Raw genomic sequence first — 23,649 nt, forward strand, 5'->3', positions numbered from 1 at the left:
TATGTCATTACCTTGCAGGGAGACTTCTTTTTTTTTGGCAAAGATAACTACCACTTTAACCTCCTTAGCGGTATTCCCGAGTGAATTTCAGTACCAAGAGCGGTAACCCTGAGCTACACTCGGGCTTAACATGCGGCGTTGCTCAGGGAGTCCCTGCAGCAGTTACCTTGTCCTTCGCTCCCGCGATGTGTCCCCTGCAGCGTCCCCGGCCATCTCCTCCGGCCGATGCCGGCATCCGGCTTCCGTGTTCCGGTCCCTGTGACGTCGGGATGTACGGGCGCCGGAACCAGCGGCAAATTTGAAATTTTTTTAAAAATGTCATTTTTTAAAAATTATTATTACATAGTAAAACATTGCTGTTTCAAAACATTTCACATACATTTTGTCCCTACTGCTTTGTCCTGTGCCCTGCCTGGATTTTGACTGTTATTTCTGCCTGGAAATTTAGAAAAGTCCATGGTGTCCAAAAAGCGTCCATTTATGTCAAAAGCGGTTTTAGACCGGCTAGAGAACAGCGATAGTAAATCAGAACCACTTGCAAAATTGAGTGATAATGATTTGTGGGGAAATTCGTCATCAGACACTGAAAACGATTCTGCGACTTTGCTCAGCGATGTGTGAACTTGGTGCTATATTTCAAATTTCAGTGTTTTTATTTTGATTATATTATTGAATTAAATGTATTATTATTATATTATTATTTTTTATGATTATTTATTAAATTATAATTTATGATTTCGTGGTTCAAGTCTTATCATATCCAGAATGTTTACTAGACTCTTGTTCGGACAGATTTCAGTGAGTTATTCCTAAAAGTTACAGCCTAAAATAAAAAACTACATATTTCCATGCAAAAAAATGGTACCGCTTTCAGCACAAAAAATCGAAAGAATCATACCGCCAGGAAGGTTAAAACCCTTCAGAAAGCAATGACCATACCAAAGATGAAATCACAACGCATGATAAACACTATGGGGTTCATTTACTAAAAGCAAATAGTCTGTGCACTGCAAGTGCAGTTGCTCCTGGTCTGGTTGGAACATGAAAGGAAAATAAAAAAAATAGCATTTTTACTTGCACATGATTGGATGATATAAATCAACAGAGCTTCCCTTCATTTCAAAGCTTACCCTCAGATCTGGCAGTGCACAGACTATTTGCTTTTAGTAAATCAACCCCCATGAAGAGTGCATGACTTAGGATTAACATTATTGATAGTGTTCATTGTAGGACCTGCACTTTGGACAGTACCCATCATAAGATCAGCACTAGATAAGCACTATGGATAGTACACAGAGCACTACAGACATTACACAACACAGGATCAGCACTATGAATAGTACACAACACAGTATTAGTGCTGGGGATTGTACACAGCACAGGTTCAGCACTATAGACAATACATAGCACAGGACCATCACTACGGGAAATAAACACCAAATTGCCACTTTGGGTAGTGCACAGCACCAAATCAGCACTTTGGTCGGGACCATGCAAAGGATCAGCACTATGGATAATATACAGTAAAGAATAGGCATTATGGATAACACAGAACACCGGGTCAGCACCATGAACAGTGTATAGCCCAAAGTCAGCACTATGGATAGCACACTGTGCACGATCAGCACCGTAGATGGAATACAGCCCATAATCAGCACCATGGATAGCACACAGCACATGTTTAGCACCATGGACAACACACAGCCAAATAAAAATCAGCACTATGCATAGCACAAAGCACAGGATCAGCACCATGGACAGCACACAGCACAGAATCTGCACTATACCTTGCACAAAGCACAGGACCATCACCACGGGAAATAAACACCAAATCGCCACTTTGGGCAGTGCACAGCACCAAATCAGCACTTTGGTCGGGACCATGCAAAGGATCAGCACTATGGATAATATACAGTACAAAATAGGCATTATGGATAACACAGAACACTGGGTCAGAATCATGAACAGTGTATAGCCCAAAGTCAGCACTATGGATAGCACACTGTGCAGAATTAGCACCTTAGATGGAATACAGCCCATAATAATAATAATGTGGGCGGCACAGTGGTTTAGTGGTTAGCACGTCTGCCTTGCAGTAAATGGGTCATGGGTTCGATTCCCGATCATAGCACCTCCTGCATAGAGTTTGCATGTTCTCCCTGTGCTTGCATGGGTTTCCTCCGGGTGCTCCGGTTTCCTCCCACACTCCAAAGACATGTTGGTAAGTTAATTGGATCCTGTCTAAATTGGCCCTAATATGTGTATTTATGAATGTAAGTTAGGGACCTTAGATTGTACACCCCTTGAGGGTTAGGGACTGATGTGAATGTTCAATATATATGTGTAAAGCATTGTGTAAATTGACAGCGCTATATAAGTACCTGAAATAAATAATGAATCAGCACTATGGATAGAACTTAGCACCATGGACAGCACACAGCCAAAAAACATCAGCACTATGCATAGCACAAAGCACAGGATCAGCACCATGGACAGCACACAGCCCAGAATCAGTGCTAGGCATAGCACACAGCCCACAATCAGCACTATGGATAGCACACAGCCCACAATCAGCACTATGGATAGCACACAGCCCACAATCAGCACTATGGATAGCACACAGCCCACAATCAGCACTGCAGATCTCTATGGATAGCACAGCACAGGGTAAGCACCATAGAACACTTTATTTTTTTTTGTACTCATCATCTCTGTAAAATGAATAAAAACTTATGTGTGGTATAAGTGTTTTTACATGCTTTGGCTTCCAAATACCATTATTTAGTCAAAAAATACACTCATGCTAAAATCTCTTGCACTCTTTTGCATGGTTTTAATGGTCGACAAAGGCAGCACAAACATTCAATACACAACCTGCAGAACAATTAAACTAGTGAATACTTAATGAACAAAACAAAACAAAAAAGAACAAAAAGTCAATATAACTCAGACCTCGCCACCCAGTTTGATGTAGTCAGGGCAAAATGACAGGTTCTCTTGATGAATTCATCAGTATAAAATATGCTCCTTCATTGCTCAATTAGCAGAAGGTAAACTGTATTGTTTAATATTGGTAGCAGAAAGATTAAAAAACAGGCTTTACTGTCTGGCAGGGTGTCTGTATCAACAGACTGCATGAACAGATTTTTTGGAAATAAAGGCAATATAAATGAATGAATTCTGAGATTTTATTTAGTTGTTTGCCACAGGTTCTGCATTTAAAAAGGAAAAGTTAGGATAGGTAGGCTGAAAACATAAAACATATATGTCATGCATTTTTTGACATTTACAGAAGATTCCTGGTTACAAAGACCATGAAAGTTCCCTTAATGACTTGATCAAAGACAAATATCGAAATTTGAAATTTGAAAAAAATGAATTGCTGCTACCATGTACCATGCCAGCCCCTTTTCCATAATGAGCCTATCACAAAGGATAAGACTGAAAATTGCTCCCTGTAAGAAAATGAATTCAATATCCATCCTATGAGAGAACAGCTTCATTGTTTAACATGAGTTTTTGGTTTAATGGTTTTTAATTGGATTATTCTACCTAATGTTCTCTCTTTTTTTGTTAATGTCAGTTCCACTAATGCAGCTATTAAGGAAAAGTTACAGCAGATTCAAACTGAGCTTTTTCATCTCTTTTCACCATGGGATATAACAATATATGTTGGTATACATAAGCAATTACTACCTACACAACCTGCCCTGCAGGTTTTATACACACAGAAAAACCTCAGTTTAATTAAACAGCTCTCCCTTGGCTTTGTACAATCTGTGCTTATTGCCCATTCAAACAAGCATATAATCAATTAAGTATTTTATTATCCAATTGATTTTCAGAACCTTTCTTTAAAGCAGGTTTCTTGGTTCCACTGTATATGGGGAACAGTTATGAAAGCCGAACAAACAGGGCTCTTTCATCGGTAAAGAGAACAATAAATAATAAAACAGTTTGAGCCAAGTGTCAACAGGAAATCTAAAGAGGAATAAAAATACCCGCCGTGTATTGCAGGATATAAAAAACAGACAGTGAATGTTAAGATATCACAAAATCAGCACTTGTATTTTGTTACAGTGATAAGTAGGATATACTCTACCCTGTAAAGAATAATTCCAGGCATCAGTATGTTATACATAGTTACATTGGTCCAGCTTTGGCCAATGTACAGTTGCAAGAAAAAGTATGTGAACCCCTTGGGATTACGTGGAGTTTTGCATGAATTGGGCATAAAATGTGCTCTGAACGTCATCTAAGTCACAACAATAAAAGAACACAGTCTGCTGAACATAATACTACACAAACATTAGATGTTGCCATGGTTTAATTGCCCATAACATGTAAACATTCACAGTGCAGGGAGGAAAAATTATGTGAGGCCCTAGCTTAATGACTTCTCCCAGAGCTAATTGGAGCCAGGAGTGAGCCAACCTTGACTCCAATCCGTGTGATGATATTGGATGTGTTGCTGACAGCTGTCCTGCCCTTAAAAAACACACACCTGTTTTGGGTTTACTGGTTTCAAAAAGCACTGTCTGATGTCAACCATGCCTCGCAGAAAAGAGCTCTCAGAATACTTACGACCAGGAATTGTTGACTTGCATGAAGCTGGAAAGGGTTACAAAAGTATCTCCAAAAGCCTTGATGTTCATGTGTCCATGATAAGACAGACTGTCTACAAATGGAGAAAGTTTAGCACTGTTGCTACTCTCCCTAGGCGTGGTCGTCCTGTAAAAATGACTGCAAGAGCACAGCACAGAATGCTGCATGAGGTAAAGAAGAATCCCAGAGTGTCAGCTAAAGACCTACAGAAATCTCTGGCACATGCTAACATTTTTGTTGACACATCTACAATAAGGAAAACATTAAACAAGAATGGAGTACATGGGAGGACACCACGGAGGAAGCCATTGCTGTCCAAAAAGAATATTGCAGTACGTTTGAAGTTTGCAAAAGAGCACCTGGATGTTCCACAGCACTACTGGCAAAATATACTGTGGACAGATGAAACCAAGATTGAGTTGTTTGGGAAGAACACACAATACTATGTGTGGAGAAAAAAAGGCACAGCACACCAACATCAAAACCTCATCCCCACTGTAAAACATGGCGGAGGGAGCATCATGGTTTGGGGCTGCTTTGCTGCCTCAGAGCCTGGACGGATTGTTGTCATTGATGGGAAAATGAATTCCAGAGTTTATCAAGACATTTTGCAGGAAAACGTACTACCATCTGTCCGCCAACTGAAGCTCCGCAGAGGATGGGTGATGCAACAGGACAATGACCCAAAGCATACACGTAATTCAACAAAACAATGGCTGCAACAGCACAGAATACGTCTTCTAGAGTGGCCCAGTCAGAGTCCTGACCTCAACCCGATTGAAATGTTGTGGCATGACCTTAAGAGAGCGATTCACACCAGACATCCCAAGAATATTGCTACACTGAAACAGTTTTGTGAAGAGGAGTGGTCCAAACTTACTCCAGATCTTTGTGCAGGTCTGATCTACAACTACAGGAAACATTTGGTTGAGGTTATTGCTGCCAAAGGAGGGTCAACCAGTTATTAAGTCCAAAGGTTCACATACTTTTTCCTCCCTGCACTGGGAATGTTTACATGTTATGTGCAATTAAACCATGGCAACATCTAATGTTTGTGTAGTATTATGTTCAGCAGACTGTGTTCTTCTATTGTGACTTAGATGACATTCAGAGCACATTTTATGCCCAATTCATGCAAAACTCCACGTAATCCCAAGGGGTTCACATACTTTTCTTGCAACTGTAACTATGTTTATACCATACCTAGCCAATGTCCCTGGAAGGTGGAAATAACTGAAGTAGACACCACTACTCCAGTGATCTCCATACTTGCTTCTGGAAGCTGTGCCTAGTGGATGCTCTTCTGCATTGTGAATGCAGGAGGCTAAACGCTCGGCACAGGTGCTATTCATAGAATGCATTGCATTTGTGCCTATCCGTGCCACCTCATCAGTGCCCATCAGTGCTGCCTATCAGTGCCCATCAGTGCTGCCTATCAGTGCAGCCTCATCAACAGACATCAGTTTGCAAAATTTTATAATACAAAACAAGAAAAACTTTTTTTTTGCTTTTTTTTATAGTGAAAAAAATAAAAACCCCAGTGGTGATTAAATACCACCAAAAGAAAGCTCTATTTGTGTGAAAAAATGATACAAATTTCATATATGTGCAGTGTTGCATGACTGCACAATTGTCATTCAAAGTGTGACAGCAGATGCCTGACACCTCCTTAACCTAATTATTTATTACAGGTAATTATACAGCGCTGTCAGTTTACACAGTGCTTTACATATATATATTGTACATTCACATCAGTGTCCACCCCCAAAGAGCTTACAATCTAATGTCCTTAACTCACATACATACATATACTAGGGCTAATTAACCTACCAGCATATCTTTGGAGTGTGGGAGGAAACCAGAGTATCCGAAGGAAAACAACGCAGGCACAGAGAGAACATGCAAACTCCAGGCAGCTAGTGCCATGGTTGGGTTTCCAACTGACAACCCTAGTGCTAGGCGGAAGTGCTAACCACGTAGCCACTGTGCTGTCCCATCGCTATAATTCTATTTGACAGATTTATAGAACTCTGGGAAGTCAGCTATCGATGTAGTTCTGGGAGCATGATGCCGGACCTTCTAACTACAAAGCGGCTGAATTCCTGGAATTCAGCTTTAATGTTGAAGAAAAGCCTAACTCTAACTTTTCATAAAAAATATCCCCTCCCCCCCCCCTCCTACCTATCTTGCCTAACCCGGAGAAAAAAATCTGGTCTGGTCATGTGATCCCACAGCTTTGACTCTCCTGTGTAAGGGAGTGCTCAATAATGGCTGTGAATTCCAGGGGCCATGGCCCAGCCATTGTTGGTCCTCCCTCCTCTCCCCTGCAGCAGCCAGTCACTGACACAGAGGAGTCGGAGCTGCAGGATCATGTGACTGGAGTGGATTAAAAATAGGTAAGCACACACATCTTTATTATATAGGATAGGTAGGGGGGGCATTTTTAAGAATAGGTATAGTTAGGATATTCTTCTACTTTAAAAAGCATGAAGACCATGGGGGTCTGATATGTTGATGACACTAATGCTGGGGTTCTTTTATCACACCCATTGAGCACTGACAATGAGACATGATGTTAGTGGTTGGAGGTAGGTGAGTGTCAGTGGTTTGGGCTAGGCTGGTGTCAGTGCTTAGGGGTAGGTTGTTGTCAGTTATGGGTGTCAGTGGTTGGATGGGTGATAGGTGGATGTAAGTCTGGGATGTCAGTGGTTGGGTATAGGTGGGTGTCAGTGGCTGGGGTGGGAGGTGAGTCTGGCATATCTATGGTTGGCGGTAGGTGGGTGTCAATGGTTAGGTGTAGGCGAATGTCAGCTTGTGGTGTCAGTGGTCAGTCTGGGGTGTCAGTGCTTAGGGGTAGGTGGGTGTCAATTTGAGATGTCAGTGGTTGGGGGAAGGTGGGTGTCAGACATTGGAGATAGGTGAGTGTCAGTGGTTGGGGGTAGGTGGAAGTCAGTTTTGGGTGCCAGTGGTTGGGGGTATTTGAGTGTCAATTTGGAGTGTCAGTGATTGGGGTTAGATTGGTGTCAGTCTGGGGTGTCAGTGGTTGGGGGTAGATGGGTGTCAGTCTGGGGTGTCAGTGGTTGGGAGTAGGTGGGTGTCAGTCTGGGGTGTCAGTGGTTGGGGCTAGGTGGGTTTCAGTTTAAGATGTCAGTGGTTTGGGGTGATGGGTGTCAGTCTGGGGTGTTAGTGGTTGGGGGTAGATAGGTGTCAGTGGTTGGGCATAGGTGAGTGTCAATGGCTGGTGGTAGACAGACAATAAGGGAAGGTTCACGCATTCCGATGCACTGATGCAGTTTTTATGCATTCCTCTCTTCTGTGGATTCTGCTGCTTTTTGCATGCATTTTTATGCATCCCAGCAGTTTTTTCCCCTCTATTTTTCTTCACCTTGATTCAGGACATGTGCATTTGCATGCATTTACTTGCATTTTGGTGCATTTTGGGTGCATTTATGTTCAAACCAGTTCATTTTGGGTGCATTACCATGTATTCCAGTGCACTTTCTATGCAATTTTGAAGCTTTCGGGTACGTTTTTCTTCTCTTTTTTTCTTCACTGAAAATCAGAACATGTACAGGTGAAACTCAAAAAATTAGAATATTGTGCAAAAGTTCATTTATTTCAGTAATGCAACTTAAAAGGTGAAACTAATATATGAGATAGACTCATTACATGCAAAGCAAGATAGTTCAAGCCATGATTTGTCATAATTGTGATGATTATGGCTTACAGCTCATGAAAACCCCAAATCCACAATCTCAGAAAATTAGAATATTGTGAAAAGGTGCAATATTCTCGGCTCAAAGTGTCCCACTCTAATCAGATAATTAAGCCATAAAACCTGCAAAGGGTTCCCAAGCCTTTAAATGGTCTCTCAGTCTGGTTCAGTAGGAATCACAATCATGGGAAAGACTGCTGACCTGACAGTTGTGCAGAAAACCATCATTGACACCCTTCATAAGGAGGGAAAGCCTCAAAAGGTAATTGCAAAAGAAGTTGGATGTTCCCAAAGTGCTGTATCAAAGCACATTAATAGAAAGTTATGTGGAAGGGAAACGTGTGGAAGAAAAAGGTGCACAAGCAGCAGGGATAACCGCAGCCTGGAGAGGATTGTCAGGAAAAGGCCATTCAAAATTGTTGGGGACTTTCACAAGGAGTGGACTGAGGCTGGAGTCAGTGCATCAAGAGCCACCACACACAGACGGATCCTGGACATGGGCTTCAAATGTTGTATTCCTCTTGTCAAGCCGCTCCTGGGCTAAAGAAAAACAGACCTGGTCTGTTGCTCAGTGGTCCAAAGTCCTCTTTTCTGATGAGAGCAACTTTTGCATCTCATTTGGAAACCAAGGACCCAGAGTATGGAGGAAGAATGGAGAGGCACACACTGCAAGATGCTTGAAGTCCAGTGGGAAGTTTCCACAGTCTGTGTTGATTTGGGGAGCCATGTCATCTGCTGGTGTTGGTCCACTGTGCTTCATTAAGTCCAGGGTCAACACAGCCGTCTACCAGGAGATTTTGGAGCACTTCATGCTTCCTTATGCAGACGAGCTTTATGGGGATGCTGACTTCATTTTCCAGCAGGACTTGGCACCTGTCCACACTGCCAAAAGCACTAAGAACCTGGTTCAATGACCGTGGGATTACTCTGCTTGATTGGCCAGCAAACTCGCCTGACCTGAACCCCATAGAGAATCTATGGGGCATTGCCAAGAGAAAGATGAGAGACATGAGACCGAACAATGCAGAAGAGCTGAAGGCCGCTATTGAAGCATCCTGGTCTTCCATAACACCTCAGCAGTGCCACCGGCTGATAGCTTCCATGCCACACCACATTGAGGCAGTAATTGCTGAAAAAGGGGCCCAAACCAAGTACTGAGTACATATGCATGCTTATACTTTTCAGAGGTCCGATATTGTTCTATGTACAATCCTTGTTTTATTGATTGCATGTAATATTCTAATTTTCTGAGATTGTGGATTTGGGGTTTTCATGAGCTGTAAGCCATAATCATCACAATTATGACAAATCACGGCTTGAACTATCTTGCTTTGCATGTAATGAGTCTATCTCATATATTAGTTTCACCTTTTAAGTTGCATTACTGAAATAAATGAACTTTTGCACGATATTCTAATTTTTCGAGTTTCACCTGTACATTCCGGTGCATTTCAGTGTGTTTTGGAAGCTGTCCATTGCGTTTTCTCTATTTGCTTTACCTCAATTGTGGACATCTGGGTTCCTGTTGCGTTTCCATGCTAAGCTGGCCATACATGTTTAGATTTTCATTTGAGAATATAAGTTTCAAGAATATTCATTTGATTTTCCAACCGTTAGTGGGGTCAAATTAAGGTTTGTTTTCGACAGCAGTGATGGAAAAATTCGAAGGGGCAGGAAGGAAAACTTTTCTCAATCAAAAGAATTTTCGGCCAGTGTATGTGGTTTTTGTTCAGAAATTACATTCATTTAAAATCGAATGTTAAAAGGAAAAGACAATTTTCGAACGACATTCATCCATTCATCGAATGTACAAAGAATTTTCATACGACCTTTCTTACAAATATTCTTGGCCAAAAATCTACACATGTATGGCCAGCTTAAATCAGCAGAGGAAAAAAATTTAATTTCGAATGCGATCAATATCTTTTAAAAATCAGAAAGGAAGTTGATGGGACACTAGTAGTACAGTGGTTTTTTGGTGCACTGTAACAGATCTTCTTGTTCACTGTTGGAGAAGTTTTTTTGTGCAGGTGTACACTGTGACAAATGTTGATGGGGTGCTGGTACCATTCTGATCACCCCATCACCATACCAGTGTCCTGATCACTGCCATGCCCCATACCAGCCTTCTGATCACCACCATACCTCATACCAATGCTCTGATCACCACCATACCCCATAGCAGTATCCTGATCACTGCCATACCCCATTCCAGCGTTCTGATCACCACCATACCTCATACCAATGCTCTGATCACCACCATACCAGCATCCTGATCACTGCCATACCCCATAGCAGTATCCTGATCACTGCCATACCCCATAGCAGTATCCTGATCACTGCCACACCCCATACCAGCATTCTGATTACTGCCATACCCCATACCAGCTCACTGATCACCGCCATACCCCATACCAGCATCCTGATCACTGCCATACCCCATACCAGCATCCTGATCACCGCCATACCCCATACCAGCTCCCTGATCACTGCCATACCCTATACCAGCTCCCTGATCACCGCCATACCCCATTACCAGCATCCTGATCACTGCCATACCTCATACCAGCATCCTGATCACTGCCAAACCCCGTACCATGTCCTGATCACTGCCATACCCCATACCAGCATCCTGATCAATCCCATACCTCATATCAGTGTTCTGATCACTGCCATACACCACACCAGCGTTTTGATCACTGCCATACCCTATACCAGCATCCTGATCACCCCTCTACCCCATAACAGTGTCCTGGCTACTGCCATGCCAGCGTCCTGATCACCACCATACCTCATGCTAATATCCTAATCACCACCATACCCCATACCAGCCTTCTGATTACCCCCATACCCTATACCAGTGCCCTGATCACCGCCATATGCCATACCAGCATCTGGCATTTTAGGATCTCAACTGATCAATTTTCAAATTTATATCCCATAGTTTTTAGACTCTATAACTTTCACACAGACTAAGTAATATAAACTGTTTTTGGTTATTTTTATCACAAAAATGTAGCAGAATACATTTTGGCCTAACTTTATGAAGAAACAATTTCTATTTGCAAAGTTTTATAACAAAAACTAAGCAAAAATTATTTTTTTGAAAATGTTCAGTATTCTTTTATTTATATAGCAAAAAAAACCCCCAGTGGTGATCAAATGGCAACAAGAAAAAACTATATCTGTCTAAAAAAAAAGGATAAAAATGTCATATGGGTACAGTGTTGAATGACTGAGTAATTGTCACTCAAAGTGTGATACCACTGAAAGCTGAAAATTGGCCTGGACTAGAAGGAGGTGAAAGTATCCGGACTTAAATGGTTAATAGTAAAATATAGCAATGACAAGAGCCATTATTTTCCATTGTCACGCACATAGCTGTTTTTATTTTTTTATTTTAGGTTAGACAGCCACTTATGCAGAGTGATAATCTGATACCATCACACGACACATAAAAGCTGTCAGGAAGGATAATGCAGACAATGGAGTTGTAACTGATATTATTTTCTAGCAGTTGGCAGATCCATGCTCTCTCTCTTGTTATGCCTAAGAAGTTCCCAAATACCAGTCTGTGTAGATGGACTTCTCAGCAAGTTCAAAATGCTTTCACGGCAGGGATGAAATTTACAGTGTTCTCAGAAAATGTTTGGAGACTCCAATAACATACAGAGAACAAATACACTTTTTATGGTCTGCTGGTTATTAATCTGACTTTTCCACAGAGACAAAACTGATGGAATTTTTGAAAACTTTATGCTGCTGGTATACTGTGCCAGCATGGGGCTGACAGGCTGAATTTCATTAAGCTACATCTTGTTCATTTTTCTTATTATTAATGCTTGTTGCAATTACAATATGTTTCAACGTGGAAAAAAAACAGTATTAAACAGTAGTTTGGGATGTTCAAGGTCATATATTCACAGACTCATTTTTCTAAAGCTGAACTCTAAGCAGATAAATAAAAAACACCACGGAATACACTTATTTTTTCATTAAAATAATAGTAATGTTACATTTATTTTTTTAGGATGCAGCTAGTATTAGTACCTGAATTAACTTGGTATCAGCTTGTAGCTCCCTGGACTACAGTATTCATATTGGGCGAGGAAAGGACAAAACCTAAAGTTAAAGTGATTGTAAAGGTAAATGTTCTTGCACCTTAATGCATTCTCTGCATTAAACTAAAAAACATTTTAACAGTAGCCCCCCCCCTGTAAATACTCACCTGAGCCTGATCTATATCCAGCGCTGTGCAAATCTCCAGCATCTCTTCTCTCCTCCCTACTCTCACAGGCTTGGCTGAGAGCAACAGGAGCCATTGGCTCCTGCTGCTGTCAGTTAAACCTGAGAGCAGGCGGTGGAGCCGAGATGAGCTGTGTGTCTGAATAGACACAAACAGCCTATCTTGGAACTGAGCATGCACGAGTACCCCCATAGGAAGTGGTTTCCTATGGAGGAACTTGACAGGCGGAGGAGCTCCAAAGGAACCCAAGAAGAAGTGGAAGCATTACACATAGCAGGTAAGTATGACATGTTTATTATTTTAATACACAAAATGTAAAGCTTTACAATCATTTACTTATGTGTGCTGCATAGAACATGTTGAGAGGAGGAGAGAGCAGAGTGGACAGAGTGATGACTTTATTAGACTGCTGCTGCTTCTTCATGATCTAATCATAGACTGGGGACAAGAAGGTGACCTTTGTGTACCGATTACCTGCTTGGCTGTGCTGCTTAAAAAGGCTGTGTAAATCTCAAAACTGGCTAGACATTATTAAAAATCCTTTGCAGGTAAAATAGATTCCTATATATATTTTAACTAAGTATGTATCTGTTTGCCTAGAGTTATGCTTAAATCCTAAGCTTAGTCAAAAAAGGTTTTTGAAAAATCAGCAAAAGTGACATTACTTACAGTCAATGCAATGTGTCCCTTAACTGCTGGTTGCTGCTTTAGTTGAAATCTTCCATCCTCTGATCCACTCCTACCCCCCTAGTGGTAATCTTCCAGTGCTGTGGGGGTTAATACAGACAAAGAACCCGTCATATGTATTCTTCAAGAGTTCTGATTATGCCTGCCCTCTCCACCTTCCTCCTCCATTCATAGTCTGTACTAAAGCTTGTATGAATGAAAAAACTATGTATGAATGGAGGAGGAGAACCTTTCGTTCACACAAGGGACAGTATGGGGTTGATTTACTAAAACTGGAGTGTGCAAAATCTGTGCAGCTCTGCATAGAAATCAATCAGCTTCCAGGTTTTATTGTCAAAGCTTGATTGAACAAGCTGATTGGCCACCATGCACAGTTGCTCCAGATTCTAAGTGCTCTCGTTTTAGTAAATCTTCCCCATTTCATTGACTGTAAGTAATTAGAGATGAGCGAATCGAACTTGGCAAAGTGGAATTCATTTCGAATATTAGGAAAATTTCGATTCGCAACGAATCCGAAAATTAGCAGACTTCGGATGCGCGAATCGAAATTTTTCGAAAAATGGCGGCGACATGTGCCGCGACGGAGCGGGGATCTCTGGGGAGGCGCGCAGACAAGGCGCGCTGACCCATAATGCATTCAATTATGACATGTGATCGCATTAGCCAATCAGCAGCCAGCCAGCCAGCACTGTGTAATGGTCGAGCTATAAATTGCGGCCATTTTAGAATTCTCCATTTGCCTCCAGTCATTCAAGAGAGGAAGACCTGGCTGTATTGAGGGAGAGAGTTAGGGACACAGAAACGTTACTTAGGGACACAGAAACGTTACTTAGGGCCACAGAAACGTTACTTAGGGACACAGAAACGTTACTTAGGGCCACAGAAACGTTACTTAGGGCCACAGAATCGTTACTTAGGGCCACAGAAATGTTACTTAGGGCCACAGAAACATTACTTAGGGCCACAGAAACGTTACTTAGGGCCACAGAATCGTTACTTAGGGCCACAGAAACGTTACTTAGGGACACAGAATCGTTACTTAGGGACACAGAACCGTTACTTAGGGCCACAGAAACGTTACTTAGGGACACAGAATTGTTACTCAGGGACAGACACAGAATTGTTACTGAGGGACACAGAATTGTGACTGCGGGACACAGAATTGTTACTCAGGGACAGACACAGAATTTTTACTCAGGGACAGACACAGAATTGTTACTCAGGGACAGACACAGAATTGTTACTGAGGGACACAGAATTGTTACTGAGGGACACAGAATTGTTACTCAGGGACAGACACAGAATTGTTACTCAGGGACAGACACAGAATTGTTACTCAGGGACAGACACAGAATTGTTACTGAGGGACACAGAATTGTTACTGAGGGACACAGAATTGTTACTCAGGGACAGACACAGAATTGTTACTGAGGGACACAGAATTGTTACTCAGGGACAGACAGAATTGTTACTGAGGGACACAGAATTGTTACTGAGAGACACAGAATTGTTACTCAGGGACACAGAATTGTTACTCAGGGACACAGAATTGTTACTCAGGGACAGACACAGAATTGTTACTGAGGGACACAGAATTGTTACTCAGGGACAAACACAGAATTGTTACTCAGGGACAGACACAGAATTGTTACTCAGGGACAGACACAGAATTGTTACTGAGGGACACAGAATTGTTACTGAGGGACACAGAATTGTTACTCAGGGACAGACACAGAATTGTTACTGAGGGACACAGAATTGTTACTGAGAGACACAGAATTGTTACTCAGGGACACAGAATTGTTACTCAGGGACACAGAATTGTTACTCAGGGACAGACACAGAATTGTTACTGAGGGACACAGAATTGTTACTGAGGGACACAGAATTGTTACTCAGGGACAGACACAGAATTGTTACTGAGGGACACAGAATTGTTACTGAGGGACACAGAATTGTTACTGAAGGACACAGAATTGTTACTCAGGGACAGACACAGAATTGTTACTGAGGGACACAGAATTGTTACTGAGGGACACAGAATTGTTACTGAGGGACACAGAATTGTTACTCAGGGACAGACACAGAATTGTTACTGAGGGACACAGAATTGTTACTGAGGGACACAGAATTGTTACTCAGGGACACAGAATTGTTACTCAGGGACAGACACAGAATTGTTACTGAGGGACACAGAATTGTTACTGAGGGACACAGAATTGTTACTCAGGGACACAGAATTGTTACTCAGGGACACAGAATTGTTACTCAGGGACAGACACAGAATTGTTACTGAGGGACACAGAATTGTTACTGAGGGACACATAATTGTTACTCAGGGACAGACACAGAATTGTTACTGAGGGACACAGAATTGTTACTGAGGGACACAGAATTGTTACTGAGGGACACAGAATTGTTACTCAGGGACAGACACAGAATTGTTACTGAGGGACACAGAATTGTTACTGAGGGACACAGAATTGTTACTGAGGGACACAGAATTGTTACTGAGGGACACAGAATTGTTACTCAGGGACAGACACAGAATTGTTACTGAGGGACACAGAACTGTTACTGAGGGACACAGAATTGTTACTGAGGGACACAGAATTGTTACTCAGGGACAGACACAGAATTGTTACTCAGGGACACAGAATTGTTACTCAGGGACAGACACAGAATTGTTACTGAGGGACACAGAATTGTTACTGAGGGACACAGAATTGTTACTCAGGGACACAGAACTGTTACTCAGGGACACAGAATTGTTACTCAGGGACACAGAACTGTTACTCAGGGACACAGAATTGTTACTGAGGGACACAGAATTGTTACTGAGGGACACAGAATTGTTACTCAGGGACAGACACAGAATTGTTACTGAGGGACACAGAATTGTTACTGAGGGACACAAAATTGTTACTGAGGGACACAGAATTGTTACTCAGGGACAGACACAGAATTGTTACTGAGGGACACAGAATTGTTACTGAGGGACACAGAATTGTTACTCAGGGACAGACACAGAATTGTTACTGAGGGACACAGAATTGTTACTCAGGGACACAGAATTGTTACTCAGGGACAGACACAGAATTGTTACTGAGGGACACAGAATTGTTACTGAGGGACACAGAATTGTTACTCAGGGACACAGAACTGTTACTCAGGGACACAGAATTGTTACTCAGGGACACAGAACTGTTACTCAGGGACACAGAATCGTTACTCAGGGACACAGAATCGTTGAATTAAAGAGTATGTCAGACAAAACGCAGAGGAGTGTCAGAGGAGGCCATGTTTTTAGGAGCGAGCAGACGTGGCAGCAGAGGAAGGGGTCGAGGCAGCACTAGTCGCAGCCAGAGGCCAGTGCTCCCGGTGTCATCCAGCGGTCGTGTCTCCACCGACAACCCTGCCGTCATCGATTGGTTGGCTCGGTCGTCTTCCTCTTCCCAGGTCACCTCTGACACCTACAGCCAACGGTCGGTGGGTACGTCAGACACAACCGTTAGTTGGCATGGCCCGGGAGCAAGCCCACTGAAATCACGTGTCCTCTACCTGCCCCTGTCCTTTGGTGTTCCCTCACCAAGCGAAGTATCGCATGCTGTGGGCTCAGCCCCACTGTACAGTGAGGAAGAGCTAACAGAGGGCGGTCAGGAACGGGGGGAGACATCCGCCTCTTCAGCAGCCAGGCGAAGAAGTACTGGCGAGGAGAGTGGCTCGGTAGCCGGTCTAGAGACAGGTCTGTCTCCTGACCCACACGCAGCCGAGGGGGCTAGTAGTGGGGCGGAGACCCTAATTGATGATGATGAGGCTGATCGCACTTGGCAGCCTCGTCGTCATCAGGCTATTGCTTCCGCATCATCAGGAGAAGAGGGTGCCAGCTTGGCAGCGAGCAAAACAGTCGGTGGGTTGCCCAGGAGGCAGCAGCAGGGTCGCAGCAGTGTCAGTGGAGGCAAACGGCCACGGAGTAGAGCACCAGCTCCACTGCAGCCTACCACCACGGCCAGTAGTGGTGCCGGTGTGCACGGAGGAAGTAGCAGTCAGCCAGTGAGGAGTATCGGGGGCAAAGTTTCCTACTCGGCGGTGTGGCAATTTTTCGTCAAGCCGCCCGAGGAAGTAAACGTAGCCGTATGTCAACTATGTGGCCAGAAAGTCAAGCGTGGCCAGGGGGCCCATGTTGGGACTACAGCGTTGCGTCAGCATATGCAGCGTCGCCATTTGGTGGCCTGGGAAAACCGTGATAAAGATATGGCGGTTCTGCCTGCCCCAGCCCCCGCTCCATCACCCGCTCCGTTACTTGCTCCGTCACCCGACGTCAATCGCCCTCCATCAGCCAGTCAAGGCTCCAACACCTCTGCTGAGGGGAGTTGTCGCTCGTTGGCATCTTCCGCTCGTTCAGATGCTCCTTCTCCTGCTACTCCTCTTCACGGATTCCGTCAGCAGTCTTTCTTGGAATCCGTTTCCAAGAGACAACAGTTTGCGAGCACGCACCCGACGGTGCAAAAGCTGAACGTCCTCCTGTCCAAGTTGCTGGTGCTGCAGTCCCTCCCTTTCCAAGTGGTGGACTCAGCACCTTTCAGAGAAATGATGGCTTCGCCAAAAAGGCAGTGCCAGCCCTGCATTCACATGTAGAAGAGATGGTGGGCCAGTCTTTGAGCATGTCGGTCTCTGCCAAAGTGCACGGCAGCGCTGACGTGTGGAGCTGTAACTACGGTCAGGGACAGTACATGTCATTTACGGCCCACTGGGTGAACGTGGTGCCGTCACAGCCGCACCAGCAACTTGGACAGGTCACGCCGCTTTTGCCTCCACGTTTGCACGTCCTTGGTCCACAAAAGATGTCCGCCTCTACCACCTCTTCTTCCGCCGTGTCCTCAGCCGCCACCCCCGTGCCAAGTCCCATTACCCGACCGGCATATCACATGTGCAGGGCGCAACGGTGTCACGCTGTGCTGCACCTGGTATGCCTTGGTGAACGTAGTCACACAGGGGAGGAACTTCTGAGTGTAATGAACAGAGAAATCGACAGATGGCTGTCTCCGCGCAAACTGAAAATTGGAACCATGTTGACCGACAACGGAAAGAACATGGTGTCTGCTCTGCGTCAAGGAAGGTTGTGCCATGCGCCATGCATGGCTCACGTGTTCAATCTGGTTGTCAAGCGGTTCCTAAAATCCACCATCCCACTGCAAGACATACTTAAAATGTCACGTAAACTTTGCATGCATTTCAGCCATTCCTACACCGCAAAGCACACCCTCCTTGAGCTGCAGCGGCAGAACGGAATTCCACAGCATCGTCTGATCTGCGACGTTGCAACAAGGTGGAATTCAACCCTACACATGTTAGACCGCCTTTACGAACAGCGAAAGGCCATCACCGATTTCCTGATGTTACAAGCAGATAAAGGTACTCCCCTGTGTAACTTAGATGTCAGCCATTGGCAGCTCATGCATGACACCTGCCGCTTGCTCGGGCCCTTTGAGGAGGCCACGCTATTCTTGAGTCGGCAGGACTATGGGATGAACGACGTCATTCCTCTGTTGCACGTCCTGGAACAAATGCTGTTAACAATGGCTGGTCAGGGTGCGGTAGACGTGGCGCACAGATCTCAACGCCACATGACCCCTGTGGGGGCAGGACAGGAAGAAGAGGAGGAGGTAGAGGAGGACATTTGTGCTCAGGAATTATTGAGTGAAATGGGTGGTTTTTCCACTCAGCGGACAGGAGTGGAGGAGCAGGAGCATCTGGTAGAGGAGGAGGAGACAGAGGACCCAGACGCACCGTGGCAGTATGCTGTGGAGATGGAGGCAGGGAGTCCCTCGCATTCCTTGGCACAAATGGCCCATAGCATGCTCGGTTGCTTGCGTAGCGACAGCCGAATAATAACCATCAGACAGAGGGATGACTTTTGGCTGTCCACCTTGTTGGACCCTCGCTACCGTTCAAAAATGGTGGCCTTTTTCACACCTGCTGAGAGGGAGGCCAAAATAACGTACTATAAAAACCACCTATGTAGTCAGTTGGTCTCTGCCTTTCTGCGCCAACGTCCATCCTCAGACACTGTGGGCCCTGTGCGCTTGCGTTCCGCTGCCATGGCAGCAGGGGAGGGGTGGGGTGGTAGGAGCAGTGGCAGCTCCACCAGCAGCGGCTGCCTCAGTCTGCAGTCGATGATGAGTAGCTTTCTTCACCAGCGCAGTGAGGAAACTACTAACCAGCCGCAGCAGCAGCAGCATCATCAGGTGGACCTGGAGCAGGACCTCAAACAACAGGCTTGGGCCTACTTGGACAGCACCCTGCCAACCGAGGTAGACAATCCCCTTGACTACTGGGCAACGAAACTTGACCTTTGGCCCCAACTAGCTGAATTTGCCCTTGAAAGGCTGTCATGCCCGGCCAGTAGCGTGGCATCGGAGCGCGTGTTTAGTGCGGCAGGAGGTATTGTAACTCCGCGGAGGACACGACTGTCCACCCAAAGTGTGGAGAGACTCACGTTTGTGAAAATGAATCAGGCGTGGATTAGTCTGGATTTCAAACCACCAGTTCCTGACACAACTGACTAAATCCGCCATGAATCATGCCCCAAACATGTGCCACTTTCAGGTCTCCTCACACTGCTGGTGTGTTCCATTTTTTGTCATAGGGTGCTGGCAGATTGGCCTCCCATTGCTGCTGCCAGGCCCGTAATCTGCCATGGGCCCCTGTACCGCCTCCTCATGCTGCTGCCAGGTCCAGAGTGTCTCATGGGTCCCTGTACGGCCTCCCATTGCTGCTGTCTCCATCGCCACACTCTGCCATGTGCCACTTTCAGGTCTCCTCACACTGCTGGTGTGTTCCATTTTGTCATAGGGTGCTGGCAGATTACAGGCCTCCCATTGCTGCTGCCAGGCCCGTAATCTGCCATGGGCCCCTGTACCGCCTCCTAATGCTGCTGCCAGGTCCAGAGTGTGTCATGGGTCCCTGTACGGCCTCCCATTGCTGCTGTCTCCATCGCCACACTCTGCCATGTGCCACTTTCAGGTCTCCTCACACTGCTGGTGGGTTCCATTTTTGTCATAGGGTGCTGTATGGCCTCCCATTGCTGCTGCCTCCACCGCCACACTGTGGCTCCACACTCTGGTTTTGGCCCCGTGACTGCCCAAATGAGTGAAGTGTGCGGTGATTCTAAGATCGACGGCACTCATCTGCATGTCATACTGACTGACAGTATTATTTCTCTTCCCCAGCAGACTCCAAGGGCATTTAAATTAAAGGTACAGTGTTCTGCACTAATATGAAGGCTCTCTGAAGCCTAGAAACACCCTTTTATAAGTTAAATTCGCAGCGAATATATTCGCATCGAATCAAATTTATTCCTCGAATTCGCCAAATCAGCCGAATCGAATTTTTGAATACTTCGCTCATCTCTATAAGTAATATTCCTAATGCTGAGGTTTTCAAAATATTTTGTCTAAGCTTAACCAATACATAAACTCACCAAAAATTGAAACTGGCCACATAATACCATCCCACCACTGCTGTACTAGGAGATAACTATACATAGGATAGTACTTTAGTATGCTACTTCCTTATTAGGCCATTGATGTGACAAGGAATAGCCATTTTTGTTCCATAAACCCTTGCAGCATTAAGAGTAGGATTCGATTGGGTGGAGTTCACCAGAAGGTGAGCAGTCCATTCCCTTGGAGTGTAGTCTTCCTGATTTTGGGGCCTGATGTGTACTTTACTTTTTTTGTCAAGTTCTTAGGTCCACTCTATTAGTTCCCATGATCTAATTGAGTTCTATGATGTAGAGCAGTGGTCTCCAAACTGCGGCCCGGTGGCCAGATGTGGCCCTTTGCTTTCTTTTTTCCAGCACTTGGGGCACTATTCCTTCCACTGATACCAACAAGGGGACATAGCCCCCTGACTCCACTGAAGGGGTACAATTTATCCTAATTACACTAATGATGGGGCCCAGTGACACCAATGATGGTGCATCATTTCTCCTAATGACACCAACAATGGGGTGTGTTTCCTACAAATGACACCAGAGATCTCTCCTACCCCCACTGGCCACAGTCCAGCCCCCCTAATGTCTGAAGGACAGTAAAATGGCCCTTTGTTTAGAAAGTTTGGAGACCTCTGATGTAGAGAACTGATATCTTCTGGCAAACAGCCCAGATACAATGTCATTACTGTCACAAATTGATTTCTTAATCTCTATGAATAATCAAAGATCACTTTAAGAGAATGCTGCAGGTAAAAATGATGAATAGATCAGGTATATGATTGATATAATTATGGTTGATTGACTGACTAATAGAAAGTCTCCAAAGGCAACAAGGGCCAGGGCCAAGCTTGAATTTTACAGAAACATTTTTCATTTGCATGAAATTTTAGCTGCCTGTATCTCTGGACCTACTAATCATTCAGTTTTCATTAAATGTAACACCTATGTCTTTTTTTATCATATGTTCAGTTTGAGCTCCAAGGATTGTAATATATTTACTTCAGATTTAATGTGAAACTGCAGCCAAGCTGTGAACATTCAAGTATTTACATTACATTATGCTTACATTGTTAAAGTGGAGCTCCACCCAAAAGTGTAAGTTCCACTTCAAGGCTTCCTTCTCAGCTTCCCATTAGGGATTGGCACCTTTGGGGAGTGGGAAGGGGGAGCAGGTACCTGAATTGTACAGGTACCACTCCCACTTCTGGTGCAATCGCCCAAGGCGATCGGAAGTGGAAGGTGTTCTTCCCCCTCTCTTCCCATAGTCTTCTGGGACATGTGACAGGTCCCAGAAGACTACTGGACCAGGGGCGGACTGACCATTTGGAAGCTCAGATACTGCCCAAGGGCCCGAGGTCAGTAGGGGGCCCCATGAGATGCCCCTGGTACCGTTTTCATAGGCTTTTTTGAGTTTGGGCAAGGACACAGGGGCCCCATGATCCCCTATTGCCTGGGGCCCCATGATTTGTCAGTCCGCCCCTGTACAAAGTGCAGCGCTACTCACATGCACAGTAGGCACTCGGCTGTGAAGCCACAAGCTATCACAGTCGAGTGCCCACACTGAAGATGCTGGCGCCAGGAAGAGAAGGCTGGTGAAACCAGCCGTGGTGAGGACACCACTGGACCGAGGGACAGGTGAGTATCTGTATTTTAAAAGTCAGCAGGTACAGTTTTTGTAGCTGCTAACTTTTATTTTTTTTTCAACTGGAATTCCACTTTAACTAGCTGTAAATAAGCATTTAAACAAGCCCTTACTGACCTATTTAGCTGCAGGCACTGTGGAGGAAGTTATCCCCAAGAGAACAGCAGAAGAACTTTCCAAGGTAATATGATCTTCTCTGAGAAGCTCGGCTACTCCTCATTAGTGACCCAGTAGACCCACAGGCTTCTGATCTCTAATGTAAACACAAAGTAATACCTCTGAAAAGGGGTACTAGGGTGAGCTGAGCTGCGGTTTGAACAACTGCAATGCTTCTGCTGGGAATTTTAAAGCCCAACTCTGGAAAATTTGAAAACTATCTCTTAACTGTTTGTTTAGTCTAGGAGAAAGGAGAAGCACTTTAAGTTACCTGAGCCTGTGCTCTCCCCACAAATGGCATTCCCCCACATTCCATCAGTTGACTGTCCCTTGGTGTCATCACATCCACTGCAAGGCTATGGCCCTAGATCAGCCTTGATGATGTTAGGACCTTAGACTGGTGGAGCACTGGAGAAAAGGCAAGGTGTAGAGGATCAGGTAGATCTTCCTTTTTATGTCCCTTAGGCCTAAATGAACAATTAACTCTTGCAGCATGCAGTCTTACTGCAAGGGAATATTTTTCTGTTTCCCAAAGTTGGGATTTAAGTTAGAACTAAAGGCAAAATGTTTTTTTCCATTTTTGATAGTATGAGAGAGGGTCATAACCCCATGTAAGGTTTATTTTTGCTATCTGTGTCCTGTTGGGGAGATTCTCCTTTACTTCCTGTTCCATAGACAAAATAGGAATTGTGAACATTCATGTAAAGTGAAGGAATCCCTGGTTGTCACTAAAGTCACCAGAACCCAAAATGTAAGTTTTTCTTTTACGTTCACTTTTGGTTATATCAGAAAACAGAACAAATAGAGAGAGAGTGAATCTCCTTAACAGGGGCACAGACAACAATAACACCCTAACAGGCATTCTACTCCATATCCAATCTATCCAAAACTAAAAAGATGGTTAGTTATATTTTAGGAATAAATTACTCCACAGTGCATGATGCTACAGAGGTCAGTGAGGGCCTGTTCTACTTTTTAAAATGTAGATATTTAAATGTACAAAGCATGGCCACAGTAACACTTAAAATAACTAGGTCATATTTCCTTTTAAGAAATAGACATTGTATGGATAGAACCAGGGATACCATAGTGTGGGCAAT

Source organism: Staurois parvus, unplaced genomic scaffold, assembly GCF_062004578.1.
Source record: "Staurois parvus isolate SC_StPar_1 unplaced genomic scaffold, SC_StPar_1.0 ptg000498l, whole genome shotgun sequence".
NCBI classification, from domain to species: domain Eukaryota; kingdom Metazoa; phylum Chordata; class Amphibia; order Anura; family Ranidae; genus Staurois; species Staurois parvus.